We start from the raw sequence: 21219 nt of genomic DNA, 5'->3' as shown, positions 1-21219 counted from the left end.
GTAATAATAATAATAATAATAATAATAATAATAATAATAATAATAATAATAATAATAATAATAATAATAATAAGAATGCCAGTAATTTAGGTTCGACTCATTCTAAATAATCATGTAGTATAGTATTAAAAAAAAAAAAAAAAAAAAGCAGCCACAGAGTTGTCAGTATATTGTGACATAATTCTAAATAAAAAATAATAAAACAATTTTTTATGACAGTAACAGCATAAAAGCTTACAGTGAACATTGCAACATACAGCTTACCTCCAGAAATTATGTAGTTACACACATTCATCAGTTATAACTTATAAGACATTTTCGCGTATTTTAAGTCAGAAACTCTGATGTCAATCCAATTGTATATTTAAAAAAAAATAAACTTTTATACGAAAAGAAGTATTTAAAACAATACAGTAGTACCTCATTGTTTACTACAAATTACAGTATTATTGCGGTAATCCTTTGAAAAATTACACTGATGAAATTCCATTTTCTGAAAATCTATTGAAAACAGTTTGATCATTGTTCTTGTTATGAATGAATCGAAGAAAAGAACCAAATAAGTTATTTTCATAAATTTTTTTGAAAAGAAAAGTAAGAAAAACAATAAAAGAAGTGTATTATATATCTCTCATTTTGCAATTTCGGAAATTATATACAAAAAAAAGTGGGTAAGACTTTAGTTACGGATTTCTCATGTGTAGGATAGAAGAAAAATGGTTATATCAATATGGGTCCAGAAATGCTTGGTCTTTGAAGTGTGATCATAGTGTACGCCAATATATTTCTTTGCTGCAATTATTTTGATCAATTCTATTTACATTTGTTAGATGAACTGTTCAAAATGTCCACGTCCTGCCTGAATACAGGCCACAGCTTGTATCATCGAGATCCGAACATGCTTCCAAATTTCCGGCATAGTTCTGTCTGATAGCTTTGCAGAATCTGCTGATGAGTTCCTTCATTATCCACAGGAATCTAATACGCCTATGATTAAGTGCCCCCACAAAAAGAAGTGCAATGGATTGAAATCTGATGAGCGTGGCAACCGAGCATGTTCGAATTCCAATGAGACAACAAACTGTGGTCTGTGTTCAGGTAGAAATAGTTCATCCAAGGAAATGTACACAGAATACATCATAATAAGTTCAGCAAGCAAACGTACTGGAATACACTTGCAAGCCCTACTTAGAAACCAAGCATTTCCAGATCAATGTTGATATAACCATTTTTTCTTCTATTTACAGAGTGAACCAGAACTCTACCGATAAACTATCACAGGTTGTTCAGGGATGTTGGCTGAGTGTTTTGATATAAGGAACCTGTGGTCTCCGGTCATTAGTTACTGAGTAATGTGTTGTTGATGTGTGTATTGTAGCATGTTGTTTGGACGGTGATAAGATGGGTTCTAATAGTTTACAAAGAAAAATTACAAAGTACTCAACTAAGTTCTGAAGTAGATAGGGGAGAAGTGGGTACAGTAAGACAGGGAGAACATTGAGACATTTTTTATTAAATGGTAAATTTTGATGTTGAGATGTTGGTAACAGTGGAGTTGTATGTTGCATGAGTAAAGTAACAGTATTTTCATACTCGATTTGATTCTAGTTATAAAGACGAATGATGAAAAAATAATTCGTAATTTTTCACTCTAAAAGTAACATTTTGGCTTGTGTTTAAATTAAGGTTATATTGGATATACAAATGAGATATAAATATGAATGTTTTATTACCTAATACTATGGTATTTGAGATTAGGTTTGGCAAAGTTTCGTCTTTCTTGTTTTAATTTTGAAGTGATGGCGTCATTTTTAAATGAACCATGCGTAAAGGGAACAGTGAGACATGCCATTGAAGGGTACACTGATACGTCTCACTGTTCCCATGTACCAATATTTGCAAAAACAAACTGTAATTATATTACACTTACCAGTAACTAACATTTAAAATGAACATACTAGTAACCAATTTAGGGACTGTAGCTTAAAATATTGGATACATTACGTTTTAATGGTTTCATAAATAAAAAATTATTCACAAAATTTAAGAAAATGTTAAAAAATAATGAAGAATTACATTACATTCTTGTAATTATAAGCTTTGTTGTCACCAAAAATTAATTTCATTTTTTCGCAAAAGTTTGAAATGTCATGGAAAATTCACTTTTCCAAATGTTCCAGATGTTTCAATGGTTTCGAAGTCAGACATCAAAATGATTCTAAATAAGCCTACAGAACATGGCAAGATAAAAAGACAGCAAGTTTTTATTTTCTTTTGAAATAAATGTAAATAATTTCAATGTCTGTTAATAGAGACTGTGGTGTCTCACTGTACCCTCCTGAATGGGAACAGTGAGACATTTGCATTTTTTTGACAAACACGTATTGTATATTATGTCCTTTATCTATTAACATTTTTGTTTATGTATTATTATACTCCATGTTTTGATGTCTATTTCTATTGCACTTGATTTAAAAAATACTTGAATTATCACTTGCATACATATGTCTTAATATTTTGTGTCTCACTGTACCCACTACTCCCCTACTGTGATATCATAAACTGTAATACAAACAATACAAAAATGACATAAGTAATGAAACAAACCTTAGAACAAAACGCATACTTGTTTGTTAAACACTTCACTGTACAGTACACTATGTAGGCCTACTCTTCACTTCGTTTAAAGCAGCTGTTCAAAATGTCGACTGCCATGATTTCTACAAACTGTATAGCAACATACCAAGGACTGTCGCATACGCTGTAGCATCCCAGGTGATTGGCACACCTCTTCAGTGGCTGCGAGAATTCTAGCAACTAGATTCATTTCAGTGTCGACTGGAGTCTGTAGTGATCATGGCAGTCGACATTTTGAACAGCTGTTTTAAACGAAGTGAAGAGTACACAGTGTACTGTACAATGAAGTGTTTAAGAAACAAGTATGCGTTTTGTTCTAAGGTTTGTTTCATTACTCATGTAATTTTTGTATTGTTTGTATTACAGTTTATGATATTACAGTACCTACTTCAGAACTTAGTTGATTACTTTTTAATTTTTCCTTGTAATCTATCAGAACCCATCTTATTACTGTCCAAACATGCTACAAGTAAACACATCAACAATACGTTACTCAGTAACAAGTCAGTGGAGATTATAGGTTCCTTATATCAAAAAAAACTCAGCCAACATCCCTGAACAATCTGTGAAAGTTTGTCGATAGAGCTCTGGTTTACCCTGTATATGAAGAATCCATGCCTGAAGTTTTCCCCACTTTTCTTCCGTACACTCTGTATACATATAGAACAAGTCTATGTATTTTTCGGACCATGAAAAATGAGCTCGTCGATTTCTGGTTTGGTTCATTCGTCTAAAATGTTATTAATGTGGAACATGTAATACTCTTCAGATGTTAGATTTACGTGTTTCCAGAGTTTTCTATTCCCAATAGGGGTCTTCACTTTAACTTAATTATTCACTTAGTATACAGACCGATTATTTAGTCCTGACAGCTCAGCGACGCGAAAGAGGGGAAGTAATAGGAGTAGTGGGGAGAGCTCCAGAGTAGAGATAAGAGCAAGCGGTCGGTAAAGGAATGCAGTACAGCTTAATTGTACTAGAAACATACTGTGACAGCCCGTCGAGACTCGATCACGCGTCCCTCAGAGGGCAGGGTGCGCGTGGAAGGATCGGGCGACGTGGCGAAGGAAGCTGCAGCCACGCAAACTAGAGGGGCGCAACGTAAGGGGAGGGACGGCACGCTGGTGCATGCCGAGAGGGGAAGAAAGCCATCTGCGGCGCGAGGTGAAGGGGGAGCAGCGTGACAGATTATTCTCGAAAACGAATTGTCCAGTAATGGAAACGTCCGGAAGGCCCGCGAAGCATTGCCTAGCAAATAAAAGGAAGCCAGCCTCCGAGAGGAGAGCAGATTTGGACAGCAAGCCAGTTAGTCTTGTGTAGCAGTGAAGCCAGCTTCGAGACCGAAGTTCGACTTGAGTGTGACCGCAGCTGTGAGCATCCTGGCCAGTGGACTGTCGCCGGAAGTCCGGAGTTCGAGTCCAGTGGACCGCAGTTGGGGGACCTGAGTTCGAAGTTCAGTGGACTGTCTCTGAAGGTCTGGGGTTCGATATAATGTGAACTCGAGTGACGGAGCTAGAAGAACTAGCAAAGGCAAACGAACTGTGTAAATAGTGCTTTGTGAACATTAGTTAAGATTAACAGTTCATTGTTGTTCTCAATAATCCAAGTAAATTGTCATTGTCGTCGGTAGAGTGCAATAACGAATACTGTGTTACTGTGTGGAGTCGAAATCCCATTGTTGACGGGAGTATTTAAACTAAATTATAAAGTGACTATTGTTTTGAAATAAAAGCTACATTCTTGTTTTGTATTAAAGTTACAACTCACTCGAACTCAGGGCTTCAGATGCTCACACAAGACTAACTGGCTTGCTGTCCAAATCTGATCTCCTCTCGGAGGCTGGCTTCCTTTTATTTGCTAGGCAACGCTTCACGGGCCTTCCGGACATTTCCGTTACTGGACAATTCGTTTTCGAGAATAATCTGTCACGCTGCTCCCCCTTCACCTCGCGCTGCAGTTGGCTTTCTTCCCCTCTCGGCATGCACCAGCGTGCCATCCTTTCCCTTACGTTGTGCCCCTCTAGTTTGCGTGGCTGCAGCTTCCTTCGCCACGTCGCCCGATCCTTCCATGCGCACCCTGCCCTCTGAGGGATGCGTGATCGAGTCTCGACGGGCTGTCACAATACTGTTCTACTGCACGCATGACATCCGATAGCTCCGAAGGCAAGCTAGTGACTAACCCAAACACCCCTTGGCGTAACTAAATGAATTCGCCTGACCCAGGTGCACATCTCTGGCGACTGTCAGGACTAAATAATCGTACTATACTTGTTCACGGTGGGGGCAGAGGTGGTTCTACAGCAGGAGGAGGCTGGAAAAACATAAATGAAGGCGGAAGTGAATAAGCAGCTGATGAAAACAAATGGTCTGTTTGTTCCAATTCTGTTTGATCGAGATCTTCTTCTGTTGGCTCTTCTGAAGGTGGCGATGTCTGGGACTTCAATAGCTGCCTGAGTTTGAGTCTGTGTCGTCGACTCGCCTGATGCTGGTTAAGCTGAAACTCTGAGTTCAATGTCACTTTGCATAGGTTACAGTGCAGGATCTTTACTTTATGCGGATCAGCGACCTGGCTTCTGAAGACAGTCTTGATGACTGTGTTCTCTGAGTGCCGCTTGCTCTTCAAGTGTTCCGTCAACTGCCTCTCAGAGTTGACGACAATTCCACATGTCGGGCAGTGGAAGATCTTTATATCTTCCACTGTCGAAACTCTGCTGTCTGGAGGTATTTCTACTTCTTCACATAATTTATTATCTTCTAGCACACTGCGTCGATATCTCTTGTCATGAACAGCAGTTACTTCACTTTCCATTTGGGATTTAACATTCTCTTCATGCCGCTTACTTTCTAAATGACTAGTAAGTTGTTTAATTGAATTCATAAATACTCTGCAAACCACACAACAATATCGTGGTACGACCACTTTTTTCTCAGGAGTCTGACTTGGCGATGAGTCTTCATCTTGTTCTTCCACTTCTTGTTGTGTTTTTCTTCCTGATGAACTTGCTTCATTTTCTTCTTGGCTAGAAATTGCAGATTGTGACTCATTTTCTGATGTTGCCAACTGGTTGAATATTGTTGCTATTACCTTTATATCACAGACATGTTCCACGTACTCACTTTCAGAAGACAGTCTAATCTGACATAGTTTACACTGCAGTTGAACATCTCCTAGTGGCTTCACAGGCTTTGTGGCCCGTTTCCTTCTAACTGCTAGTCCTTTCTGCAAATGCTTTTTGGTCTTACAATGAGCAGAATATTCTTCTGATGTATTCGTCTTCACTTTACAACGAGTACAGTATGTTCTTTCCTCTTTCAGTGAAGGTACTTGTGTTAGGAATAAGTATGGATTAAACACTGACTGCGAAGCACACATACTTGGGCTAAGCACCAGAATTGGGCCATACATCGGAATATTGGGCAGTGCTTGAGGAAAAGAAGAGGCCATAGCAACAGGTGTAGATCCAAGGCCATAGAGAGTAGGATCTGACACAGAAGTATATACTTCTGCAGGATGTGCTGACAAAACGTGCTGTGAATACGAAATCTGAGAATCTGCCACGATACCACAAATATTGCACTGATACACAGTCCCAGCTTCTGATGTGCTTGATGTGTCATCATAATTAAAAGAGCCTTCATACATTTCGTAGTGTTCCTGCATCAGATGTTCTAAATATAAGGTTTCTGTCTCCATCGTATTTCCACAGATATAACAGTTGAACGTTTGCTCATTTGTGCAAGTCTCTTCTGAATTTTCTTCTGGTTCTGAAGCTCTAGTAGCATGTTCTGCATTAGCACTGCATGCCTGAAGAATTTGTTTGAAGAACGTCAATGAGGAGGCTGAATCATTGTCGCATCTTATTTTCGGCAAGAGGTGCTTCGGATGTGGTTGTTTAGGTTTTGGACTTAATATATCTACACGAGATACGAAGTTCTCAGGCGTTGGTTCGCCTTCTGGAAGAGGAATATTTCGAACTGCCTCCGCATGTTGTTTCGATGCTATGTGACGAACATAAACACGCCTGGAATTTGATTGAACTCTACATATTCTGCACTCGTATATTGAAAACAATGACTTGTTTTTATTCTTATTCCTTGTCCTCCTCTTATTACTGCTGTTATTGTCATGAGTTGGTTCACAGGCAGGAAGTGAAATATTAGCAACAGAATCTCTGTGTTGCTGTGACTTCAAATGTTCTGAATAAAGACTCTCAGAATACAACTGAATATCACAAAGGATACATCTATACATTTCTTCTGACGCCAATACATTATTTATAATATTTCCTTTTGATTGTACATGTTGACTTGATTTTAGTAAATTATCTTCATCGTTTTTATTAATTTGCACATTTTGATTTGAATTTGTTGCTTCAATATTAACATTTTCATTCATTTCCACATTTTGACTTGATTCTAGTGTGTCAGTTGCATCATTCTGAACCACTTCCATCTCTTGATTTGGCTTTTGTGTATCTGTTTCAATAGCAGTGTTCAGTTCCAAAATTTCACTTGACTTCATCGTGTCATTTCTAATATATTCACTCTGTTTCAGAGCTTCGTTTGATTTATTTTTGGTATCTTTACTCACTTCTGCAACTGGATTTGATTTTGTTAAGCCAGATCTCATATTTTCACTCTGTTGCAAAGCTTCGTTCGGTTTTAGTGCATCATTTTCAGTATTTTTACTCACTTTTGCAAGTTCACTTAATTTTATTACACCAGTTTTAATACTTTCAATCTTTTGCAAAAGCTGGCTTGAATTTTGTGCGTCAGTTTCGTTACAATGCTGCAGTTTCATAATTCTGTTTGAATTTGATGTGCCAATTTCATTATTTTCACCAACTTTTGTGACCTGTGTTGGGTCTTGTGAGTCAGTCACATTACTTTCATGTATGCCCACTACTTGTGGTTGTGTTATTGAAGTAATCCTATTACTTTCATGCACTTCCGTGGCTTGTGTGGGCATTAGTGAGTCAGTTCTGTTACTTTCATACATTTTCATAGCTTCTATGGGCATTAGTGAGTCAGTTCTGTTATTTTCATATATTTCCATAGCTTCTGTGGGCATTAGTGAGTCAGTTCTGTTACTTTCATATATTTTCATAGCTTCTGTGAGCATTAGTGAGTCAGTTCTGTTATTTTCATACATTTTCATAGCTTCTGTGGGCATTAGTGAGTCAGTTCTGTTATTTTCATATATTTCCATAGCTTCTGTGGGCATTAGTGAGTCAGTTTGGTTACTTTCATACATATCCATAGCTTGTATGGGCACTAGTGAGTTAATTCTGTCACTTTCATATATTTCCATGACTTGTGTGGGCATCAGTGAGTCGTTCCTATTGCTTTCATACACTCCCATAGCTTGTTCTGGTATTAGTGAGTTGGCTATGTTACTTCCGTACACTCCCATAGTTTGTGTTGCTATAAGTGAATCAGCCATGTTACTTCCGTACATTCCCATGGCTTGTGTTGGTATTAGGGAGTCAATCCTGTTACTTCCATATAATTCCATGGCTTGTGTTGGCATTAATAAGCCAGGCCTGTTAATTCCGTATACTCCCATGGCTTGTGTTGGCATTACTGGGCCAGGACTGTGAATTCCATATGCTCCCATGAACTGTGTTGGTATTGCTGAATAAATCCTGCTATTTTCGCATACTCCCATGAAGTGTGATGGTATTAATGGGTTTATCATGCTATTACCATATACTCCCATACTGTGTGTTGGTAATAGTGAGTCAGTTCTATTACTTCCATACATTCCCATAAATTGTGGTGGTAATAGTGAATCAGTTCTGTTACTTTCATAAAGTCTCATAACTTGTGCTGATATTAATGAATCAGTCAAGCTACTTTCATATAATCTCATGACTTGTGTTGGGTTTAGTGACTCAGTCATATTACTTCCAAACATTCCCATGATTTGTGTTGGTATTTGTGAATCAATTCTATTACTCTCATAAACTCTTATAAGTGTGTCAGTCCTGTTAGTTTCGTGTGTTCCCATGACTTGGGTTTGTTTTTGTGTGTCATTCCTATCAATTTTATACGCATTCATGGCGTGGCTTGTTATAGGTGAAGTAGTTTTATTAGTTTTACACAATTCCTTATTTTTCTTTGATTGTAATCTGTTTGTTTTATTACTTTTATGTAACTGCTTTACTTTACGTGATCTTAATGCCTTATTTCTAGTCTGATTCGATTTTTGTATGACAGTTCTGGTACTTTCACACACTTCTAGGACTTGGATTTTGTTAGATTCTGTTGCTACCATTCTAATATTGTTACACACTTCCAAAACTTGTTTTTGTTTTAACGTTTCAGTCCTATCAGTTTCATACACTTGCCCCACTTGGTTTGGCGGACATGAGACAGTTCTAATATTCACATTATTTTTTATAGCTCGACTTGATTTTGTTTTAGCATCTTCTTCACAGTTAGTTAAAGAAGGAACTGATATTTTGTGTGCAATTTCTGGATGTTTGCTGGCTAAGTGATTAGACAATTGTTTTTCGGAGTTTACAATTATACCACATATGTGGCATGAACATATTTTCTGGTTTGGTCTCAACAGTTTCTTCGTTTTTTGCTTACGAATTTTTCCATTATTTAAATACTGAGTTTTATCTATATGGCTTTCAGTGGACGTATGATGTATAAATTCATGTTCACTTCTAAATGTAAGATCACAAACTGTACAGAAATATACATTATATCTTAATGCCCTTCTTTGTAATATTCTTCTCTTCTTTTCCATTAAGCCTTTACTCTGTGCTGTTTCTCTCTTCTTGTCTAATACTGTTAGTCTTTGTACCAATTTTTTCATATTTTCCAATATCGCTTGCCTTTGAAGCATTTTTTTCTCATTTTCTATTAATGTTAGTCTTCTTACGGTGTTTTGTTTTTTCATTATTGCCAGCTGGGCTTGAGATGCAAAATTCAGTTTCATTCTTACTGCTGCTACCTTATTTTCTCCAAACCCCATATCTTTTTGGCACACATTTTTTATTGCAGAAATTAAATTTTGTTCCACCTTTTCATTATCTGATTTTCTTGTACTATCCTTGAAAATTGCTTGACATTTAAATCTATTTTTTCTTTTCTCGCTTATCAATTTTCTTGCTCTTGCTTTCTGAGCAAAATAACGTTGGACCTTTAATATATTTTTTGCGTGTTTTTCTCTCTTCAGATGTATTTCAAATTGTTCTTCATTTCTCCCAAGAGTCAAATGACATATGCTACAGAAGAAACTGCCTGAAAAAAAAGTACACTAATATTAAAATTAAGTACGGTAAGTAATGACTAAAATTGAACGGGAAAATTATAAAAAAGAGTGTGGTATACTGTAGCTGCAGGCATATTCATTCAAGTCACCCACCCATAAAAAAGTGTTGCTGTTGTGATATCTTTGTTGTTTAGAATGTAAACTGATTATTCTTTTCGCAATTTATGGTCCTCATAGAGAACCATACAGGTTACTAACATTTTATGTTTGTGAGCACTCCACGCAATAGGAGATTGGTTACTAGAAGAAGATATGAATGAAATAAGGTTGTTCTTAGAATGACTGAGGACGATACCACTATACTGTTAAAGAAGATCCCTCAAGAAAGATGAAGAATTCAGGAAAATCTTGTAAAAGATTACTTATTCCTCTACCTAACTAAAGCATATAAGAAGATATAAATTGTTGTAATTTAACTGGCGTAATAAATACTAAAATGAAATAGGCTATGTCACAGCCTAAGAAAGAAACTGCCTACTGAAGGATGGACTGGAAGGAATGGTGAACAGGAGAAAAGTTCAGGGCAGAAGAAGATCCGAGTTGTCCTTAGAATGACTGAGGACAGTACCATTGGACTGTTAAAGAAGAAATATCAAGAAAGAAGAGGAATTCAGGAAAACTTTATAAAAGATGAATTGTTTCTCTACCTAATTAAAGCATACAAGAAAATATAAATTGTTGTAATTTAACTCACATAGTCCACACCTGTGGAGTAACAGTCAGCACATCTGGCCGCAAAACCAGGTGGCCCGGGTTCGAATCCCAGTTGGGGCAAGTTACCTGGTTGAGGTTTTTTCCGGGGTTTTCCCTCAATCCAACACGAGCAAATGGTGGGTAACTTTCGGTGCTGGACCGATATTATCACCTTCATATCATTCAGACGCTAAATAACCTAGATGTTGATACAGCGTCGTAAAATAACCCAATAAAATAAAATAACTGACATAATAAAAAGTAAAAAGAAATTGGCTGTGTCGCTGGCTAAGAAACTGCCTACTGAAGAATGCACTGGAAGGAATGGTGAAAGGGAGGAATGTTCAGAGCAGAATAAATCTGACGTAAGGAATATTAAAAAGAAATTGGCTGTGTCACTGGTTAAGAAGAAACTGCCTACTTCCTACCAGAAGGAATGGTGAATGGGTTCAGGGAAAATAAGGTATCGGATGATAGCCAACATCAAGATACAGTGAAACCTCTGTATCTGGACAACTCTCTATGTTAGATGCCTCATTATATTGGATATATTTTCTTGGAACCGGACAAATTTCTATGCCTTTACATGTTCAATATATCCTCTATGTTGGACATCCTCAATCCTGGAAGCTGGACACTCTTTATAGTCTATCTTGGACGATTCTCTTGTTCTATTGTGTATTTCTGCTACCTGTTCAGAGTTAAGTTTCATTGAATCCTGTGTTTTACATGGGCCATTATCACAGTGCAATGAGAGGGGATTTTGCTTGTACAGTACAACTTACTGTTCCTGGAATTACCCACTTTGTCCTTTTTGTAACTGTACTGTAGCTGATTTGAGAATGGAGTAAAGGAGCATTATTTTTCAGAACAGTAAAATGTATGATGCCTTCAATAGGCCTTCAGTGTAGAAATCAATCTCTGTTAAAAGGAAGAAAGAAGTTATTCATTGTTTGTGTTATGATATTAGTTGTAGGAAAATTGCAGAAGAGTTTGGAATTTCTAAATCAATAGTTTCAAACATTAGCAACAACAGAACCTCAATATTAAATGCATAGGAACAAAATGTTGTTGTTGTTTTCTAATGCCAGGCATTTGACAATAAAGTTATTTGACCTCTTGCACTCCAATATTTTTCAAAGATACTGTCATGGCCAGCCACTGAAGCACAGATTTTGAGGTGTTCCGAATCCATTTCTTATTCTGAGTTGTACAATGGGCAGTTAGGGGACTGATATATTCCAATTCTATGCAGGTGTTTGGCCAAACAATCATGGCCTGTTGCCAATCTAAATGAAGCTACAGACGATTTTCGTGGTAAATCGGGAATTAACTGTGGATTATGATTCACAGAGTTCCATTTTTTCCCTTGAGATTGTGTTATCAAATTTTGCTTGTTGAAGTCTAAGTATGTAGATTTAATAAATCATAGGAACAAAATTGCAGTGGGGAAAGAAAGCAAGTTCGCAAAACTGTTAATGACGAATTAAATGACAATATGACATTATTCAACACTGAATTTTTTTGTATATTTACTTCTGATGCCTCAATTCAGTTCCACAAGCGTTGACAGTTTTAAAATTTTCTTAAGCATGTGAAAGAAATTTTTGCTATTTGTTTTCTCATCATCATCATCATCATCATCATCATCATCATCATCATCATCATATCATCATCATTATCATCACCACCACCACCATCACGATCACCATCATCATGTTCTCCACATGTTAGACCCTAGTGGATCTGTTACAGTCTCATGCCAGCATGTTCATGGTCTTCCCAAATTTCTCCTTCCTCTTGGTACATACGCAAGAATTTGTCCAGGTCGTCAGTGCAATCCATCCTTTCGACATGTTTCTTCCACTGAAGTCTATATTGTTGAACAAAATGAATTATAGGATTTATTTTTAATTCTTTCAGTACAGCTTCATTTTTACAGTGTTTGAGCAATGAGCAACCTGCTATCTGTCTCTTAAATCTCATTTCAGCTGCTGTTAGCCTTTTCTCATCAACTTTTTTGATTGTCCATGCCTCACTGAAGTAAGACAGAACTGGCCGTGCTAGTGGTTTATAGACTTTTAGCCTCGTATGTTTTTGAACTTGAGAGGGTTTGAAGACTGTGTTGATTACTCTAGTGATTTATAAATTTAGATATTTTGCTTGCTATATCTAAAAGGCATATGACTCGATGAAGAGAGAAGTTTTATACAATATTTTCTTATTGAATTTGGTGTTTCCAAGAAACTAGTTTTATTAGGCTTCCAGCCAGGTCATAAGTTGGTGATCCACCGACGTTTCGAGGATGTTCATCTTCCTCATCTTCAGGGTTAAATGATATCTGAGGGTACCCAGCTCCTTAATTTATAGTGCCAGAGGGAGGAGTCAGCCGAGGGGCTGTGCGCCAATTGGCTGTTATTAGTGCGGACTGCGGCGTGAACGCGGCCGACGTGTCGTCTTGCTTTGTGCTGTTCGGCTGATTGACTGTGGGTTTCACGATGGGCTCGGTGGACGAGTTCTTATGTGTCCTCCGCTGATGACGGCCCATCGTCCGGGCGGTGAGGAATTTAATAGTCAGTGCCCATGCCGCGCTTAGTTGGAGACCCAAGTCCCGGTTCAGGTTACCGCGTTCCGCCGCTATGGCCAGGGTTTCTTTTACTCTTCTATCCCAATAGCCCGCACACTTCGCCAGGACCTCGGTGTTATTGAAATTAGCCCTATGGCTGTTTTCAATGCAATGTTCAGCCAATCCGGATGCAGCCCGAAAAATCCGGATTGGCTGAACATTGCATTGAAAAAAGCCACAGGGCTAATTTCAATAACACCGAGGTCCTGGCGAAGTGTGCAGGCTATTGGGATGAAGAGTAAAAGAAACCCTGGCCATAGCGGCGGAATGTGGTAACCTGAACCGGGACTCGGGTCTCCAACTAAGCGCGGCATGGGCACCGACTATTAAATTTTTCACCGCCCGGACGACGGGCCGTCATCAGCGGAGGACACATGAGAACTCGTCCGCCGAGCCCACCGTGAGACCCAAGGTCATTCAGCCGAAAAGCACAAAGCAAGACGACACGTCGGCTGCGTTCTCGCCGCAGTCCGCACTAATAACAGCCAATCGGCGCACAGCTCCTCGGCTGACTCCTCCCTCTGGCACTATAAATTAAGGAGCTGGGTACCCTCAGATATCATTTAACCCTGAAGATGAGGAAGATGAACATCCTCGAAACGTCGGTGGATCACCAACTTATGACCTGGCTGGAAGCCTGAGAAAATTTCGAATTATCATGTCGCCAGGAAAGCTTCAGTAGTTATTTCTAGTTTTATTAATTAAAATGTGTCTCAGTGAAACTTACAGCAGAGTCCATATGGACCAGTTTCTATCTGATGCTTTTTCAATTCATTGCGGGCTAAAGCAAGGAGATGCACTATCATCTTTACTTTTTAACTTCATTAGGAAAGTCCAGGAAAACACAGAGGGTTTGAAATTGAACGGGTTACATCAGCTTCTTGTCTATGTGGAGGACGTGAATATGTTAGGAGGAAATTCACAAACGATTAGGAAAAACATGGAAATTTTACTTAAAGCAAGTAAAGTGATTGGTTTGGAAGCAAATCCCGAAAAGACGAAGTATATGATTATGTCTCGTGACCAGAATATTGTACGAAATGGAAATATAAAAATTGGAGAGTTATTCTTCGAAGAGGTGGAAAAATTCAAATATCTTGGAGCAACAGTAACAAATATAAATGACACTCAAGAGGAAATTAAACACTGAAAAATATGGGAAATGGCTGGTTATTATATCGTTGAGAAGCTTTTGTCATCTAGTTTGCTGTCAAAAAATCTCGAAGTTACAATTTATCAATCAATCTTCTTAATGTATCCAGCTGTTTGCTGACAACATAAAGTCCACTAAAGTCCACTGTAGTATATTCAGTTGTTGTTTTTCACGAGAAATGAGGGGTATTTTGATCAGTGTTCATTATAGATGCCTGTTGCTAGTAGCCGGAGTTGGGGTGTAGTCAATATATACTGCAAGGCTGTGTCTTCTGCAACTGGTGCTAATGATTTTAATTTACTTCTTTTGTGGTTTATGGATGGACAGTATAGAAGAATGTGTTCCAGACCTTCATCATGATTATTACACCACAGACAAGTAGGATTATCAGAAATGTGAAATCAGTATAGGTACAATTGAGTGACAATGTGACCTGTTCTCGCTCTTGTTAAAAATGTTTGAACATGTCTGGGCAAGTTTTTGTACATTTTCAGGTCATTTGGTTTCTTTTGTACAGACTGTAAAATTTTTCCTTTGTCAGAAGAGAGCCAATTGTTGATCCATAGGTTTGTAAAATGAGAGTTTACTAAAGCAAAAGCACTGGATAGAGATATCACTTGAAGAGGTGTTGGTTGCAAATATGTTACCTGTTTTGCAAAATTATCGACTTTCTCATTTCCAGGTATAGAAGTTACAATTTATAAAACAGTTATATTACTGGTTGTTCTGTATGGTTGTGAAATTTGGACTCTCACTTTGAGAGAGGAACAGAGATTAAGGGTGTCTGAAAATAAAGTTCTTAGGAAAATATTTGGGGCTAAGAGGGATGAAGTTACAGGATTACACAACACAAAACTGCACGCATTGCATTCTTCACCTGATATAATTAGGAACATTAAATCCAGAAGTTTGAGATGAGCAGGGCATGTAGCACGTATGGACGAATTCAGAAATGCATACAGTGTTGATTGGGAGGCCGGAGGAAAGAACCTTTGGGGAACCTGAGACGTAGATGGGAGGATAATATTAAAATGGTTTTGCGGGAGGTGGAATATGTTGGTGGAGACTGGATTAATCAAAATAGGGATGGATGGCAGGCTTATGTGAGGGCAGCAATGAACTTGCAGTTTCCTTAAAAGGCATTTGTAAGTAAGCAAGCAAGCTTGCTATACCTTCATCAGTAATATAAGATAAATTATAGCCTAAATAGTTAAATGAATTGAATGTTCAATATTTATCATGATTTTACTTGGAACTGGATCTTGTCCTTTTAATGCCATGATTTTTGTTTTCTCTGTTGAGATTTCCATATTGAAATAAATATGAAGCAATTATTTGTAGATTATTTGGCTGCAAAAGGGTATCTGTTGGATACAGGGGGGGAGAGCCATTAATCCTTCCCATTGAAGGCTTTAAGGAACCAACCTGGACAAATACCCAATGTCCCATCCCTACCTTCCCATGGTGCAGTTGTTAGTAACTAAAGGGAGGGGCTACTCATCAATTAGCACTGGTCAGCTTGATGAGTTAATGACTGAATTTGGTATAATTTCCCTCAATTCAGTACCTAATTCTCTCTTTACCCTTTCCTATCCAGTCCTCTGACTGAACTCTTCCTTTCTTCGACCCCGACGGCATTAGAGCATTCGAGGCCTAGGGGTTCATTTCACTTTCCTTCCTCCTCTTTCTACTTTTCTGTTCCTAGTGCTGACCTGCTATGGCACTAAAATCGTCCTCCAGTGGCTTAAGGAGGGAAAGCTGGTGATCAACAAGATCTCCCAGCTAGGTCCAATGGACCCGTCGACCAACAGCAGGTGTGGTCCTCCAGACATTCTGGGGGTTGTGTGTGAATGAAGTAGCCACCAAAACGTTAAAATATGGTGTTCACTTAAATCAGCTACAACTTGCCATTTTCACTCCAATATGAAATGAGTACCATTAAGGTAAAATTATCCGGAGGTGAAATGGTCCCCCAATCGGATCTCCGGGCGGGGACTACTTTAATGGTACAGAATCAACTAAAATCTAACAATGGAATGCTGGCAGTATAACCTGCATGGAATTGGAATATATCAGTCCCCTAACTGCCCATTGTGCAACTCAAACCAAGAAATGGATTCGGAACACCTCAAAATCTGTGCTTCAGTGGCTGACCATGATAATATCTTTGAAAAATATTGGAGTGCAAGAGGTCAAATGACTTTATTGTCAAATGCCTGGTGTTAGAAAACAACAGATTATAAATGGCTTTTTGTAGATCATCTTCTGTTTTAGCGATAAGAACCTGATCATCAGAAAACAGTAATATATCGAGAAACGTGTTTCGATTAATTTGAATTTTGGCATGACGACATTGCCACCAAATATGCAAAATATGGTTCATGTATATGATAAACAGAAGAGAGGAAAGTCCGCATCCTTGTCTAACACCTTGGTTTATTAAAGTCCAGCTAGTAATTCCGAATTCAGTTCGTATGGCAATTTCATTTTGTTGATATAACTTAAATTATAAATGGAAAAAATGATTTGATTTGGTATTATCATGGCATAAAATCTCTAAGGGTGGTATTCATAGACATTTCGCAGCACGCGCTATGAGCGTGCTAAACTAACCCGGCTATCCACTGGTTACTTGTACAGAATTCAAATCATATCATATCGCTAACACTGGTTTATGAATACGAAGAACTCTGATCATCCACCGGAAGCCCATGCTACGAATGTCTATAAATATGGCCCTGAAAGTTTATTTCTGTTAACTTTATCGAATGCTTTTACGAAATCAATAAATGCTGAGTATGTTTCGATATTAAACTCTTTATGCTTTTCTATTAAAATCTTCATTTATAATTTTTAGAATTCCTACTGGCATTACTCAGAAAGATTGTGACTCTTATTATTGTCGTGGCCTCATGATATTTCATTCTTGTTATTCCAATTTTTAGCAGAAAGAAAAAAAAAAAAGCTGAATGCTGATACAAAATTTTTGCACAGTCCAGGGTGCCGAAATTGTAAAATACGGCCCAGTGATTTTTAAAACACTAAATTTAACTATAATTTCGGGGCCATGAAGGCCTCAATGCGATCTTTAAAGCTATAATTTTACTTAACTTTTACTAAACATGTTGTTGTTTTCTAATGCCAGGCGTTTGACAATAAAGTCATTTGACCTCTTGCACTCCAATACTTTTCAAAGATATTATCATGGCCAGCCACTGAAGCACAGATTTTGAGGTGTTCCGAATCAATTTCTTGGTTTGAGTTGCACAATGGGCAGTTAGGGGACTGATATATTCCTATTCTATGCAGGTGTTTGGCCAAACAATCATGGCCTGTTGCCAATCTAAATGCAGCTACAGACGATTTTCGTGGTAAATCGGGAATTGTGGATTATGATGCAGAGAGTTCCATTTTTTCCCTTGAGATTGTGTTATCAAATTTTGTTTGTTGAAGTCTAAGTATGTAGATTTAATAAATCTTTTCACAGAGTAATATGTAGATTTAGTAACAGGTCTGTAAGTAGCAGTGCTGCCCTTCTTTGCTAAAGCATCCGCATTCTCGTTTCCCAGGATTCCACAATGGAATGGTATCCATTGGAATACAATTCTTTTATTGAGTGATATTAATTGAGAAAGCATTTTAGTTATTTCTGCTGTTCGAGATGAAGGTGTGTGTTTAGAGACTATTGATAGAATAGCTGCTTTGGAGTCTGACAATATAACTGCATTCTTAAATTTATTGATGTGGCATAGAAGATTCCTGAGACTTTCACTGATTGCAATGATTTCTCCATCAAAACTTGTTGTTCCATATCCAAGAGATCTATAAAGTGAGAAGAGACAGTACGTAACACCTGCACCGGCACCTTGTTCTCTGGAGATCAAGGATCTGTCAGTGTATAAATGAAGCCAGTTTTGTGGAGGGTACCTAAAAATTAGGCAAAATTAACAAACCCTCTAGTGCATACATGGGCACAATTTTCGGTTACGTGAGGCACTCGATTTGAAATAGTTTGTTTACTAGGAGAGGAGACTGCAGAGTAGGATGGGAAATATACCCTGGAGATCAAGGATCCGTCAGTGTATAAATGAAGCCAGTTTCGTGGAGGGTACCTAATATTAATTGTCTCTAAAGACAGTTGTTTTAGTATTTCAGTGTGAGAGATAATTATTTCAATGAAAGACGGGAAGCAAGTCGTACACTTAGGAACAAAAAGAGAGGTTACTTGAAGGAAAAACTGAATGAGGTAGAAATAAATAGTAAGAATAAAAACATTCGAGATTTATATAAGGGTATAAAGGAATTTAAGAACGGATATCAGCCAAGAATACAAACTGCTGAGCCATTTATACCCGAACCCACGCTTTCAGAAGTCGAAATTGCGATAGAAAATCTGAAAAAGTACAAGTCTCCAGGTATCAATCAAATTCCAGCAGAATTAATACAAGAGGGTGGAAGTGCATTATATAGCGAAATTTATAAACTTGTACTTGCTATTTGGGAAAAGGAAATTGTACCAGAACAGTGGAAGGAGTCCATAATTGTACCTATTTTTAAAAAGGGGGACAAAACCAACTGTGGTAACTTTCGAGGAATATCACTTTTGTTGACGTCGTACAAAATTTTGTCCAATATTCTTTTGAGGAGATTAACTCCGTACATAGATGAAATTATTGGGGATCATCAGTGCGGTTTTCGGCGTAATAGATCGACTATTGATCAGATTTTTTGTATTCGACAGATAATGGAGAAAAAATGGGAGTATAAGGGTACAGTACATCAGTTATTCATAGATTTAAAAAAGGCATATGACTCGGTTAAGAGGGAAGTATTATATGATATTCTTATTGAATTTGGTATTCCCAAGAAACTAGTTCGATTAATTAAAATGTGTCTCAGTGAAGCATACAGCAGAGTCCGTATAGGTCAGTTTCTATCTGATGCTTTTCCAATTCACTGCGGGCTAAAGCAGGGAGATGCACTATCACCTTTACTTTTTAACTTCGCTCTAGAATATGCCATTAGGAAAGTTCAGGATAACAGGTAGGGTTTGGAATTGAACGGGTTACATCAGCTTCTTGTCTATGCGGATGACGTGAATATGTTAGGAGAAAATCCACAAACGATCAGGGAAAACACGGAAATTTTACTTGAAGCAAGTAAAGCGATTGGTTTGGAAGTAAATCCCAAAAAGACAAAGTATATGATTATGTCTCGTGATCAGAATATTGTACGAAATGGAAATATAAAAATTGGAGATTTATCCTTCGAAGAGGTGGAAAAATTCAAATACCTTGGAGCAACAGTAACAAATATAAATGACACTCGGGAGGAAATTAAACGCAGAATAAATATGGGAAATGCGTGTTATTATTCGGTTGAGAAGCTCTTATCATCCAGTCTGCTGTCCAAAAATCTGAAAGTTAGAATTTATAAAACAGTTATATTACCGGTTCTTCTGTATGGTTGTGAAACTTGGACTCTTACTCTGAGAGAGGAACATAAGTTAAGGGCGTTTGATAATAAGGTGCTTAGGAAAATATTTGGGGCTAAGCAGGATGAATCTACAGGAGAATGGAGAAAGTTACACAACACAGAACTGCACGCATTGTATTCTTCACCTAACATAATTAGGAACTTAAAATCCAGACGTTTGAGATGGGCAGGGCATGTAGCACGTATGGGCGAATCCAGAAATGCATATAGAATGTTAGTTGGGAGACCGGAGGGAAAAAGACCTTTGGGGAGGCCGAGACGTAGATGTGAGGATAATATTAAAATGGATTTGAGGGAGGTGGGGTGTGATGATAGAGACTGGATTAATCTTGCACAGGATAGGGACTGATGGCGGGCTTATGTGAGGGCGGCAATGAACCTTCGGGTTCCTTAAAAGCCATTTGTAAGTAAGTAAGTATGTGTTTACTTCTGATTTCACTATTTCTTCTGTTAAATTTAGATTATATTCTATATTTAAAAGAGTTAAAGGGTTTGGTTTAATTTGTAAGTTTTCTTTTAAATTCAGGATATTGATTTTCTGTTTTAATTCTTGAACAATGGATATGAAACTTTTTTGAGTTTTCAATCTACAGAGAGGACTGTATGAATGCCAATTGTTTCCTGGTAATCTGATAAGTTTTTCATACTGAATCAGTGCTTTTCCTTCTATTGTCATTTTGATGCTGTTAATTATAGTGAGGAATCTCATAGATTCGATTGGAGTTGTTTTGATTCCACCAGTAATGAGTCTGAGAGCTTAGTTTTGAACATATCTTTTACTAAACATTCGGACCTATTTATAGCTTGGATAGTAGCCATCATAAAAAAAGAAAAAATTCTTGGCAGATTTTGAGAGATCTGTCACGCCCAGTGAAGTTGTACATTCTAAAACTGCGTCATTTGTTGGAAGCAAGGTTAAAAAAAAAGTCATAAACAAATTATTTTCAGCAATGTAATTATTCTGCTATATTTATTTCAAACTATATAAAGGGAATTACGCAAGTTATGAAAAGTATTCATTATATTGCAAAATATTGTATTTGACCAAAATACATTTCATGAGTGTCGAAATGAACAATAAAATTACATGTAATTTTAATTTTCATACCATTTTTAAGTATAAACTAATAGTTACATTGTACTTAAAAGTGAAATGCTTATGGCAACACAGAAGCAATGCAAATTAATTTGGCAAGATTCTCTTTCCTTAATAAATTTGTTTCATGAATTCTGAAAGCCACACATACACATTTCTGCCATAACTTTAATTTATCATTGAAGGATGTTCATTTAAAATAAATAAATATAAAAAGAACAGATTTTTAAG

At 37.4% G+C, this 21219-nt stretch overlaps 1 protein-coding gene across 1 annotated transcript in view; it reads left to right on the top strand.

Moving 5' to 3' along the window:
* Positions 1-21219, top strand: part of LOC138714733 (UPF0415 protein C7orf25 homolog) — a 397014-nt gene that overhangs the window by 320191 nt on the left and 55604 nt on the right. The window lies entirely within an intron of this gene.

This window comes from Periplaneta americana, chromosome 15 (genome assembly GCF_040183065.1).
Source record: "Periplaneta americana isolate PAMFEO1 chromosome 15, P.americana_PAMFEO1_priV1, whole genome shotgun sequence".
In the NCBI taxonomy this organism is placed as follows: domain Eukaryota; kingdom Metazoa; phylum Arthropoda; class Insecta; order Blattodea; family Blattidae; genus Periplaneta; species Periplaneta americana.
The sequence above is the reverse complement of the archived record's forward strand: the minus strand, read 5'-3'. Positions and strand labels throughout refer to the sequence as shown.